This window comes from Bos indicus, chromosome 12, assembly GCF_029378745.1.
Source record: "Bos indicus isolate NIAB-ARS_2022 breed Sahiwal x Tharparkar chromosome 12, NIAB-ARS_B.indTharparkar_mat_pri_1.0, whole genome shotgun sequence".
Classification (NCBI taxonomy): Eukaryota; Metazoa; Chordata; class Mammalia; order Artiodactyla; family Bovidae; genus Bos; species Bos indicus.
In genome coordinates, this window is record NC_091771.1 from 34,855,767 (window position 1) to 34,869,165 (window position 13,399).

General features: G+C 45.1%; 1 long non-coding RNA gene across 1 annotated transcript in view; it reads right to left on the reverse strand.

The window, feature by feature from the left end:
• Positions 1 to 429: 429 nt before the first annotated feature.
• LOC139186139 (uncharacterized) overlaps positions 430 to 13,399 on the reverse strand; it is a 47,610-nt gene continuing 34,640 nt past the window's right edge. Inside the window, exons 2-3 of the long non-coding RNA XR_011569641.1 lie at positions 7,435 to 7,687; positions 430 to 1,019 (exon numbers count right to left, since the gene is read on the reverse strand). This is a non-coding gene — a long non-coding RNA (uncharacterized lncRNA). The remainder of the gene's footprint in view (positions 1,020 to 7,434; positions 7,688 to 13,399) is intronic.

Here is a 13,399-nt window from a genome sequence, read left to right on the forward strand (position 1 = left end):
TGGGGTGCCATTGCCTTCTCCCCCGAACATCACTAGGGGGACTTAAAAGGCACTGCTCCTCACAGTGGAAAATGCACGTAGGATCCAAGGTCCAGTGCTGACCGCCACCCAGACGAAGCTCATTCCACCTGCTCCCGGAAAGCTTACCTGGACACGGTGGCAAGCAAGAATTCTCTGATCTGAAGCTTGCTTTTGTCCTTCCCATGACGGCTACTTGGGAAGAAGTTGGGTTATGTCTCATTCAACACCCCTATTTTATCTGGCACCTCTGATTTGCACAGGGCAAGTGCTGTTCACAATATCAGTATGGTTTCCACCCAGAGTTCACGAGTCACTGTCTCCTGCCCTCCAAGCTGCCTCCACCAACTCAAAATAAACAGAACTAAAGAAAAAGCAAAATGTGAATGTCGTACACCAAGCAGTTTCCTTAAGAACACAACAGGCCAAGAGGCCTCAGAACACCAGATGCTTGGAAACCAGGGCACAGACTTGCTCAGATTAACACAGACATGGGCATTATGAATATTTATTTCTCTTTATGTCTCCAAGTGATTCTTGCATTAGTGACATCTGCGACATCTGAGGAGAGCTGGCAATCGTGTTTGTAGAACAAGTCTTCCATCTTCCACCACTAGTCATGGATTCTACACCACATTCTGCTCTATTCCTCTTTTTTCCTTGTTCCTTGTTCTTTTTTAAAACTTTTTATATCATTATTTCTTACAAAGAGATCTATGCTTCACCTGATAATAAAACAATTTCTGCTATCAAAGCCTGGAATTAATACAACTTTGACAGGAGATGCTATATTGGGGATAAAACAGGCTTGTTGACAAATCTGTACATTCCGTGTACATGCGTGTGTGCTCATTCGTGTCTGACTCTGCGATCCTATGGACTGTAGCCCACCAGGTTCCTCTGTCCAAGTGATTCTCCAGGCAAGAATACCAGAGTGGGTTGCCATTTTTTCTCCAGGGATCTTCCCGACCCAGGGATCAAACTCACATCTCTTGTGTCTCCTGCAGTGGAAGAGAGGTTTTTTAAAGCAGCTGAGCCATCTGATGTATGTAAAGGAAGCCCATACATTCAGCAGAGATCTCATATTTTCACTTTGACCCCTGACATTGGCTTTAGCAGCAGGGGAATGCAGCGTGTCTTTTCACATTATAGATGTTTTTGAGGTTTTTGTGCATGAAATGGGAGAATGAACGTGGAATCTGACACAGTGGGACCACGAGTTCTACCTCTGTACTCTGGAAGGGGTGCAAACAGCAACCAGGAAGAAAGGGAGGAAGGAAGAGAGAAAGACACAGAGCCTCCAAATAGTCCTCTGAAGGCAAGTTCCTACGGGGCTCCAGGGAGGGGTGGTCTCATATTAAGTGGAGTTGAAATCTTTAGTTATTGATGATAAGGAAATATATGGCCTCCATAGTACAGATCTTAAATATGATATGTAATTACATATATATAACTGAGTGAGGCTGTGACATTATTATATTATTATTATCACCTATGAAAGAATGGGTTTCCCTGACTGCTCAGCCAACAGAGGGAAGGCTCATGTCCAAGGGAGAAGAGATGGTCCAGAGAGAGAGCCCTCGGAGATGCTATGAGGAGAATCATGGTTGAGGGTCTGCTGTTGGCTCACTGCATCCACAGCTCTCTTCCAGATGGAGAAACAAAAGCTGAAAGAGAGGAAGCAACTGGTCCGATAGAAGGCAACAAGTCAGTAACTCTGGGTTCAGACAGAAGATGACTCTGCACCCAAGCTCTTCATGACCAAGTCTCAGAGGAGGCTGCTGCTGCTAAATCACGTCAGTCATGTCCGACTCTGTGTGACCCCATAGATGGCAGCCCACCAGGCTCCCGTCCCTGGGATTCTCCAGGCAAGAATATTGGAGTGTGTTGCCATTTCCTTCTCCAGTGCATGAAAGTGAAAAGTGAAAGTGAAGTCACTCAGTGTGTCTGACTCTTTGCGACCCCGTGGACTGCAGCCCACCAGGGTCCTCCATCCATGGGATTTCCCAGGCAAGAGTACTGGAGTGGACTGCCATTGCCTTCTCAGAGGAGGGATTTCCAGGGGAAAAAAAGCATGCTGCCACTTGGTTTTCTGATGTGGCAGTTAAATGGTTCAGTGTAAACAGAGACGTGTATAAAATGTAAAGCTGAGGATCAGGATGGAGAGATTGCTCACCTAATAATGTCTATTTTCCTGCTCAAGTTGAAGGCAAAATAATATGGAAAGTGTGTTGAGACAAATAGAGGTGTGATGAGCTTGGGAACTTTAGCAAATTCTGCTAGTTTGGAACAGCCTTGGGAAGCACTGAGTTTACCTGGACCATTCTGAGGGGCGGGGGGATCCTCTAATAACCTAGCTTATCCTTTCATTGATTTTAATTGTACCACAAGTGAAAAAAATGTCCCCCAAATAAGGATGGCTTCTAGGAATTCTGTTCAGCCATGAATTTTTAAAGGTATTTTGCATCATTTGATGAAAAGAATTTTACAATGGATATAGCAGACCTATCTCACAAGCCTTATACTGAGGGATTATAATAAACTACAATGTAGAATTTCCATTAACAGGGAAAGAAATTTTACTTCTGAAAGTTACATTAACATGATACAGGACATAATTTAATTCACATATATCACACTTGACTGTAACATTCACCTTTCTAGAAAAAAGTATTGCTGGAAATATATTTCAAGTATTATTCATTAACTATGTGGTTAACAGTCAAGGTAGCAAGCTTGTCTCCAGGTGGCTTCCAGTTTGGGTTTAAAGAAGCCCTCTGTGAATGTTTTGAATCCCATGGGGCCATTTACAAACACCAGATCAAATGGGGGGAAAGGAAGACGACTGGATCTTTGATGAAGGCATCCGAAGACACCACTTCTGCTCCGTGTGGAGGAGCAGGAGCTAGCAGATGTTTAGAATCCCGGGTGGAGCACTCCCCTCCCCGCATTCCTGCTGCTGGGGAGGTAGGGCCCATCTCCGGTTTCTACAGGGGAGGGACCCTCACTTGGGAGACAGGGAAGCTCTACATGGCCCAGTTCATGTCCATCTGGAAGCTTTTTGGCAGCTCTGATTTCCACTGGGTAAAAAGGATATGGGGAAAGCTAAGAAATATTCCAGCAGAATTTGTAACGTGACATAGAAATTAGAATATTAGAGCCATAAGATGATAATATGGAAATTCATGCCATGTTGGTAGAGAAGCAAATTCTAAAAATGTTCTCAGGCCCCTGTGCCCTCAAATGGGAAGCACATGGTACAGGAAAAAGTGAAGCCCCCCCCCCCCGCCAAAAAAAAAAAAACAAAACAGCTAGCCTTGAACGCACATCCCTCTTAGCCCAGAGCAGTAGCAGATGGCAGGATCTGCCTGTTGTGCTGGTATTGTTTTTATTGTTTTCATGCATTAATAATTAGGTGCTGACAGCATGCTTGGAGCTGCTCTGAGTTTAGAACACAGAACTGCTTGGATCCCTGGGGCTTATCACCTCAGTAAGAGGAAGACCTTTGAAAGCATCAATGCAGAAGAGATACATGTTATAAATCAAAGGTTATTGCCTCTTCAGGTTGCATTTTTTCTTCATGTTTTCCTTTAATTTTCCTGACCTTCAGTTCAGTGTAGGGGAAGAACAGCCAAATGGCTCACTGAGGAAAGCAGATCCCAGGAAATGATGCAGGAGATGGAAGAAGGGGACCTTGGTGGATTCAGAGGAGAAGAGTGACTTCAGAGTAAAGTGGAAGAATATTGGACACGGAGGTGGACCTGTCACCACTGAACACGGTGGAGGCAGCCTGGGATGAGAAGGCAGTGACAAGCGGTGGCGGGGGTGGGGGTGGGGGGGGCTTCTGACTGTAAAGTCCACATATAGCAGAGTAATGATTTTATTCACATGGCTAAATAGCCCCTGGATGAAAACAGGGTCTTTGCAATGATATATGGTCATCAGGAAGGCTTCCCTGATGGCTCAGTGGGTAAAGAAGCTGCCTGCCAATGGAGAAGATGTGGGTTCAATCCTTGAATCAGAAAGATCCCCCATAGGAGGAAATGACAACCCACAGAAATCCCATAGACAGAGAAGCCCAGGGGGGTTACAGTTCATAAGGTTGCAAAGAGTCAGGCACGACTGACTCTTTTCATCCAGGGGCTATTTAGCCATGTGAATAAAATCATTCCTCTGCTCATATGTGGACTTCACATTCAGAAGGCCCTCCCCGCCTACCCCTTGTCGCCACCTTCTCATCCCAGGCCGTCCCCACCGTGTTTGGTGGTGACGGGTCCACCTCCATGTCCAATATTCACAAACACGATCATCAGGAAGAGACAGGGATTATGCAAAGAGGCTACAGGTGTGTCACCAAACCACAGATTAGAAGTGAGACCAGGAGAAGGGGCTACAGATGTGGAACCAAACCAAAGATTGGAACTGAGTCCAGGAAATGGGTGGACTGTGAAGGGTCAGTCCTTAATCTGGCCATGGAATGATGTCCAAGGGGCCATGAAGCATCCATGTTTCAGAATCCTACGTGGACCAGTGGGACAAGTAAGGGGTTAGTTCTTTCAGATCTGATCCTGGCCAGCTCAGAATCAAACTCCATCTCAGACTGAACAGCTAGTTTCCATTAAGCAACTTATCTTTCTAGGACTCAAGTTTTTTCATCTGCAAATAAGGTATTGTTACTTCGAAAGAGTAAACCTTTTACTCTGAGCACAAATGTGTTAGACAGCAATGCTAAACAAGTGTCATCTTATGCTTCCCAAATACCCTATAAGGGAAGTGTTAATAATATTATTCTCCCCATTTTCAGGTAAGGTTGATTGGAGTCAAGAAAATGGCAAGTTTCATAAGCCAGGAGAGTTCAGACTTTTTTCAAGAGGCAATAAAAAGTCATCAAAAGCTGTTCACCAGAGAAAATTTTCCTATGAAACAACATAGTGTTAGTGCACTGCACATATTAAAGAGGAAAAATACAGCAGGAAGAGCAGGTAGGAGATTATTATAACAGTCCAAGCACCAGGGGAAGAGAGATGCATATGATTTGATACCTACTAGGATTTAATAATAATAATAATAATGAGGTTGTGGAGAAGTTGGAACACATGCATTTCTTGTGAGAATGTAAAATGTTGCAGCAGCTATAAAAAAAAAATTAAACAGTTTGGTTGTTCCTGGAGAACAGGAGGAGAAGGGGGTAACAGAGGATGAGATGGTTGGATGGCATCATCAACTCGATGGACATGAGTTTGAGCAAGCTCCAGGAGATGGTGAAGGACAGGGAGGCCTGGCGTGCTGCAGTCCACGGGGTCACAAAGAGTCAGACATGACTTAGTGACTGATCAACAAGAACAAAGAGCTAAACATAGACTGTCACATGACCCAGCAATTCCACCCCTAAGTATATGTCCAAAGGAATTGAACGCAGGGCCTTGAACAGGCCTGTACACAACCGCAGCATTATCACAACAACCCAAGTGTCCACCAGTAGATACATGGATGAACAATACACGGAATACATAGACAATGAAATATTCCAGCTGGAAAAGGGAATGAAATTCTGAAATGTGCTACAGCATGGATAAAGCTTGAAAACATAAAATAAGTCAGATGAACAAAGGAAATGTTACATTACTTCACTTATATGATGTATCTGGAGAACAGAAAAGTTGTTAAAGACCGAAAGTAGATTTGGTTACCTGGGGCTGAGGAGAGAGGGGTTGGTTGGGGGGGGAGTTATTACTTAATGGCTTCAGAGTTCCTGTTCAGATGATGGAAAGGTCTGGAACTAAACAGTGCTGATGGTTGCATGACATCACAGATGTAATTAATGCCACTTAGTTGAAACTAAAAAATTATTAAAGTGGTAAATTTTATGTTAAATATATTTTACCACAATTTTGCAAGCTAATGATGTAATGTACCAAAAATCATTGACTTGTACACTTTAATGGGTGAATTGAACACTAGGTGAATTATTAAATCTCAGTGAAGCTGCTAACAAGAGAAAGGGGAGGAAGGAAAATGCAGGGTAGGGGCAGTGGCAATATAAAAATGAAACAACATGCTTTTCTGGACTGAGAATTGATGACTAATAGAATTTAGAGAATAAGAGGTGAATCCTCTCCATAAGCAAGAATAGGACATCGAAGAGGAGACGCCACATGTCTGGGGAAGTAAGGGGGCCATTCTGGTCCCTCTGCTCTAAGCAGGAGGCAGAGATGGCGGGGGCAAGAGGTGGAGTGAGGGAGAGCGAGGGAGAGGTGGGGACCAGTGGAGGTCACGTGCACAGAAGTCCCAGCTGCAGAGACAGGGTGAGACTGTCGACTGACAGGCACTAGTGAACCTTGCCAACAGGGACATGGGAGGAGCACCAGGGCTCAGAGATGAACAGAAACAGGTGATGCTCAGAGACACTGAGAGAGAACAAGGATATGTCAGGAAGAACATGGTGAACTCGCCCAAGTGTCAGGAGTGAGGATGCTGAGAAGCTGAAAGATCCTTCAGTGTAACAAATTGGAGATTGCTGACATCTGCAGAAATGATTTCAGCTGTGTTGAGGAGAAGTCAGATTTCTTTTTTTAATTAAATAATTTGAGTAAATAAGGGTCAATGTCTTTGAAAACCTTGGATGTGCATCAGATAAGTGGGATGCGACAGCACTGGGGGAACAGTTGTACAAAAAGTAGCTTTCTTTTTTTAAGTCTTTCTTTGTTCGATTTTAAGAGGGAAGTGTCATCTGTTTTGGAATTTGGAAAACTCTGACAAATGTAGAGTAATAATGGTTTGAAAGGAAGGAATGGTGAATTGATTTTGTGACAGGGTGAGAAAGTTACTGAAAGGACCATTCTCTGAAAGAAATAGGAGAAATTGGGATCAATTCCCCTAGGGGAGTCAGGGGAACTTTAGGGGACCCCATAAGGGACCTTTGCCAACAAAGGTCTGTCTAGTCAAAGCTATGGTTTTTCCACTAGTCATGTATGGATGTGAGAGTTGGACCATAAAAAAAAAAAAAAGCTGAGCACCGAAGAATTGATGATTTTGAACTGTGGTGTTGAAGTCTCTTGAGAGTCCCTTGGTCTGCAAGGAGATCCAACCAGTCCACCCTAAAGGAAATCAGTCCTGAATATTCATTGGAAGGACTGATGCTGAAGCTGAAACTCCAATACTTTGGCCACCTGATGGGAAGAACTGACTCACTGGAAAAAACCCTGATGCTGGGAAAGATTGAGGGGAGGAAGGGAAGGGGATGACAGAGGATGAGATGGTTGGATGGCATAACTGAGTTTGAGCAAGCTCTAAGAGATGGTGATGGACAGGGAAGCCTGGCATGCTGTGCAGTCCATGGGGTCACAGAGAGTTGGACACGACTGAGCGACTGAACTGAACTGAGAGTCAGGCCTGGCAAAGAGAGTCGGTACTTACTGTCTCGGGGGTAGGGGTAGGGGTTGCGGAGGATGGAGAACAGCTGGTCCCAGGAGGCAGAGGTGGGGACGCTGGCTCCCGGGATGGACACACAGTAGGATGTGTGGGGCCATGGGGTGTCCACAAGGTAGGGGGCCGCCACACCCAAGAGCAGCCAGGCCTTTGTGAGGTCAGGATCCCATCACAAGGCTGAGTTCTCACAGCCTGGTCCCAGGGTCCAGTCTGTGGTCAGAGAAGGAAGCCATCAGCCCACCTAGAAGAGAGGCAAGGACACACATGACCGCTCTCCTATAACAACCCTCGTGTCCAGGCTTGTTCCCCGCTGCCATCCAGCATGAAGCCTGCAGCATGGCCTGGCCCTCGCTCCTGGAAAATATCACCCCCTGTTGATGCTGCTCACACCCCCACCTCCTCTAAGACTAACCCTGTCCCATGACCCTTGGGGGTCGTAGTCAGGAAACTTTTCTGATACAGAGTGACCAATCCTCAAGCCATGCCCCCTTCTCTACATCTTTAGCTATATATTTTGTCCTGTTTTATTGTTCATGATCTGAAAAAAAATCCCCTTGTCTCCTCAACAGTACCGAACACGTCTGAAAGCAAGAAGTCTGTCTGTTCCTTAGCACAGGCCAACCATCAGGAGAAAGACTTGTGCAAACGCGGACTTGTGAGAGGACAAAGAGTTTCCGACCCTGCAGCGCCTGCTGGGAGCTGCTGACGCGTGGGTCCCAGGAAGCATCCTCGTGCTGGAAATGGACCGTCTTAGACACACGGCCTTGTCCCACTGCCTGCAGAACAGAGTCTCGTTCTTCAGAAGAGTTTAATCCACGATGCTTTGAGACCTCTAAGCTCTATAGCCCCTGAGTGCCCTACCGCAGCCCACTAAAGACCTGCTGTCAATTGAGACAGGAAAAGTAGGAGAAGCCAGACTGGGAGGAAAGAAGAAAAATGAGAAGGGAACAAAGGATGAAAGAAAGAAAGAGAGAGCAGGAGGGAGGAAGGAGGAGAGAGAGAAAGAGAAAAGAGAGACAGGGGAAGGGAGAGGAAGAAAGAGGGAAAGAGAATGAAAAAGAAGCAAACACACCGGCCCCCTCGGGTGAAACACCAGCAGCGTGGGGCGGCCTCAAGCCCCACCACCCCCAACCCCGCCAGAAACATCAGTTCCCTGTGAGAAGGAGACCAAAGTGTGAGGGTGGGCCCATTACACCCTCCAACCTGTGGCCCACATGCCAGCCTCACACACAGATGGAAAAGTGATGCGCTGTGCACGGAGCAGGGAGCCGGCTCCAGGGCTCCGCTCGTTCCAAGGCTGATGTCTCCCTCTGGTCCTCCTGCCAAGAAAGTGAGAAAGCTCAGACAAGCCTCTCGGCCCAGCCAGCTGAGCTCAGCGCACAGGCAGCAGCCAAGGACACACAGGGCTTGTCCTGCCGCTCGGCCAGGAGGGGTGGGCAGGCAAGTAGAGAGCTGGGTTCCCGGCTTCCAACACTGCCTGCATCAGGGTCATCGGGGTGACCAGCCCGAGGTCTCCCTGCCAGGCTCCCAGATGCTCTCCTGTCTCAGGATCTGGCCTCATGGGCTGAGGCAAGCCCTGACCTCATGCGTGGTGTTGGGTCTGAGCACCGGTCCACATGTGACCTCCCCAGGGCCCTGGATTTCTGCTCCTCCACCCAGGACAGAACTGACTCGAGCGTAGGATTCCTCTGGCAGCCTGTTTTCCGTGTCTGTTTCAGCCCCACAAAGGGTCAAGGAAGAACATGGAGAAATCTGGACACTTTTCTGAAAACATTTAAATGAAAAAGAACTTTCTTTTCCTCCCTATCTTCCAGGAAACCATCTACCTTCGCTGCTGTTGGAAAGGTGTTGTTTCCTGTGTTTTTATAATGGGCTCCACACACCTAGACGTGATCCATGTTGGGACGGGGTGGTGTGGGGGAGGTGGGGGCGGGCAAGTCTGCATCTTGACTGCCTCGGTTCCCTGGAATCTTTGAGGATAAAGGAGGAGGCACCGGGGTTCGTGTCTTGTGCTTCCCTCTGTATCTGTTTTTCAGGGCTGCCATAACAAATCACCGCAAACTTGGTGGCTTAACACAACAGCAATGTGTGTTCTCACGGTTCTGGAGGCCAAGTCCTAAATCAAGGTGTCAGCAGGGCCGGCTCCCTCTGAGGCTCCAGGGAGGGTCCTCCCTGCCTCCTCCAGCTCCCGGGGCTGCAGGCGTTCTTGGCTCGTAGGCGCATCACCCCAGTCTCTGCACCGCCCCCACCATGCTGTCACATGGTCTCCTCCCAGTGTCTCTGTCTCTTCTCCTTCTCTGTCTTTTAGGACATTTGTCACTGGTCCTAGGGCCCTCCCAGATCCAGGACAACCTCATCTTGCAAACTGGACCTCATCATATCTGTGCAGAACTTGTTCCAAATAAAGTCACATTCTGACACTCTGGGTGGACATAGTTTCTGGAGGGAGAGCACCAGTCAAGCTCCTGGAACCACCCAGTGCTGTGTGACTGTGGATAAGTGATGAGATTACCAAAACAGAGGGTCTTTAATTTAAAATTTTAATTATTTGAAATAAATACTTTGATCATCAAGAAAATATTGTAATGGACATTTATAGACTCACAATGCAGATTAAAGAAATGTTAGCGTTCCCCCAGTGTATATTATATTTTATAAAATATGTTATATTTTGTATATTATTTTATTACTTGTTGTAGATATAACTGTCCATCTCATCCTCTGTATACTCTACCCCAGTATAATCATTATTCCTGACGTATGTTTGCATGCACTGCAATTTACTTTTATTGATCATTATTTATTTTAGTAATATATATATATATATATATATATATATATATGATGATACAAGTAAATCTAGTTTACTTATTTGAATTACTGTCTCAAAGACTTAGAATTGGAATTGGCTTTTTTGGAAACTTAGACTCTTAGGTAATAATTCTTGCCCTAGTGAAAACTAAACAAAATGATTATATGAATGGTACACACAACATAGTCTGCAGGGATTATAAGGTAGGATATTTCTTATATTCTAAAATACCCACCCCCTCGATTGCTGGGCTGTGATATTGCTGCTATTTCAAAATCAGATATCGTTTCAATATGTCATCATTATACCTTCTTTGCTAGCAGATGATACATAAATGGGCCTTTTGGAAAGTGTTTGTGGTATGTGTTAGTCGTTGAGTCGAGTCTGACTCTGTGACCTCATGGATTGTAACCGGCCAAGCTCCTCTGCCCATGGAATTCTCCAGGCAAGAATACTGGTGTGGGCAGCCATTCCTTTCTCCAAAGTGTTTACGTGGATGTAAATTTTTTTAATGTATTTACTTAGTTATTTTTGACTGCGCTGGGTCTCTGTTGCTGCGCATGGGCTTTCTCCAGTTGAGGTGCGTGCAGCTTCTCATTGCAGCAGCTCCTCCTGTTGAGGAGCACAGCCCTTGAGGCACACAGGCTTCAGTATGCAGGCCCGGTAGTTGCAGCTCTGGGGCTCTAGAGCACAGGCTCAGTAGTTGTGGCACACGGGGTTAGCTTCTCCACGGCATGTGGGATTTCCAGGATCAGGAATCGAACCTATATCTCCTGCATTGGCAGGTGGATTCTTCCCCACCTGGAACACCAGGGAAGTCTGTTATAGGCTTTATTTTAGCTGAGATGTTACATAAATGTAGGTTACCTGTGCTACCATCATGACCAACTGGAAGAAAAAAGAAAAACCTCCTAATTTTCTAATTTGATTTTGCGGAATGATGGCTTTTGTTATGCTACAGTCAACTCTAAGTGCCACATCAGCACTGCTGCTCCATCTAAACTCAGGGTACAACTGAGAACCGAGGAGAGGCAGTTAAGCCCTTAAAAATAGCCTCACTGCTCAGGACTCTGAGTTTGTGGAGCCAGGTATTCCAGTCTCCATCTGACACTAAATTCCTCAAAGCCAGAAATACTTGGTGCGTTTCACCGCAATCTCTAAGACTCTTAATTCCACCCTGGACTCTTGGTTGATAAAGAATAAAAGTGCAAAGCTGCTGCACCACTATTTATCATAAAGAAACTCGTCTTTGTTTAGGTCACTAAATATAAATGTTTAGACCCTACGAAGGTTAAATAAGGGGGAAATAATGAGAGCCAAGAAGCGAGTGGGGATGAGGAGGAGGGGAAGAGAGTGGAGAAAGAATTGCGCTAGAAACGCCAGGTTAAGGAAAATCGCTGTGGTTGAGCCCCCAAATTAATTCTAAACTTTCTGGCAGCAAAAGTAAAGAAGGAAGTTCAAGGCACAGTGTAGTTTGAGTTATGTAACAAATGATAGCCTACTAGTTCTAGAAAAGATAAACTCTTCTTGGCACAATAAGTGCTCCATAAATATCACTAGAATAAATAAGAGGCAATCTATCACTCAGGTTAGAATAAGGTCTGGCTTCAACAACAACAAATTCTTCATGTTCGTTTCTCACACTGACCTTGGACAAAAGCACACGTTGCTGAACCATAAAGGTTTCTGTGGACATCCAAGGGACTAAGCGCCAGGTTGAGCCGTTCTCATCCTCTGATGTGATATCAGGGTAGAGAATGAATGGTTAACACAGCTCAAAATTTCCTCGTTGAAGGTTCACTTTCTTAGTTGGAATTTTGGCAAATCATAAGAAGCTGAAAAGTGATTGGACTGTAAGTATTTCTGTGTTGTTAATCGAAAGAACAGCCAAAGCTTGAGATGCCAACAGTGTAGATGACAAACTGATGTATTAGGCTGGTGCAAAAAGTAAGTGTGGTTTTGCACTGTTGAACTTTGCTGTCTGATACTGGAATACATACTTAAATAAATGTGGTTATGTTATATATCATTTTAATGCACATTTCTTGCTTTATGTTTTTTGCTAATAGGATTGCTTGCTGTGCATTTTATATCTATTTTAGATTAGGGAAGTGATGTTAAACAAAAAGCAAATTCAAGTGATTTTCTTATTCAAGTTCAAAATAAGTCATAAAGCAGCGGAGACAACTCTCAACAACGCGTTTGGCCCAGGAATCGCTAACGGACATACAGTGCACTGGTGGTTCAAGAATTTTGCAAAGGAGATGAGAGTCTTGGAGATGAGAGTTTGATTGTGAGGAGTGCAGTGGCTGGCCACAGGAAGTGACAGCAAGAAACTGAGAGGATCATCTAAGCTGATGCTCTGACGACTACATGAGAAGTTGCTGAAGAACACAGCTCCAACCATCCTATGGTCACTCGGCTTGTGAAGCAAAGTGGAAAGATGAAAAAGCTCCATGAACTGACCACAAATCAAAAGCATCGTCATTTTGAAGTATCATCTCTTATTCTAGGCAACAACAGTGAACAATTTCTCATCGGATTGAGACATGCAAAGGCAAGTGGATTTTATGCAACAACTGGCAAGGACCAGCTCGGTGGCTGAACTAAGAAGAAACTCCAAAGTACTTCCCAAAGCCAAATTTGCACCAAAACAAGATCATGGTCACTGTTTGATGGTCTGCTGCCGGTCTGATGTACTACAGCTTTCTGAATCCTGGTGAAACCATTACATTGAGAATTAAGCTCAGCAAATAGGTGAGAGGCACCAAAAACTGCAATGCCTACATCCGGCATTGCTCAACAGAAAGGGCTCAATTCTTCTCCATGACAACACCCAACCTCATGTCGCACAACCAGTGCTTCAAAAGTTGAATGAATTGGGCTAAAAGTTTTGCCTCATCCACCATATTCCCCTGAACCCTCACCAACGAACTACCACTTCTTCAAGCATCTTGACAACTTTTTGCAAGGGAAATGCCTTCCAAGAGTTCATCAAATCCCAAAGCATGGATTTTCATGCTACAGGAATAAACAAACTTATTTCTCATGGACAAAAATGTGTTGATCATAACTGTTCCTATTTTGATGAATAAAGATGTGTTTGAGCCTAGTTTTAATCATTTAAAATTCACAGCCCAA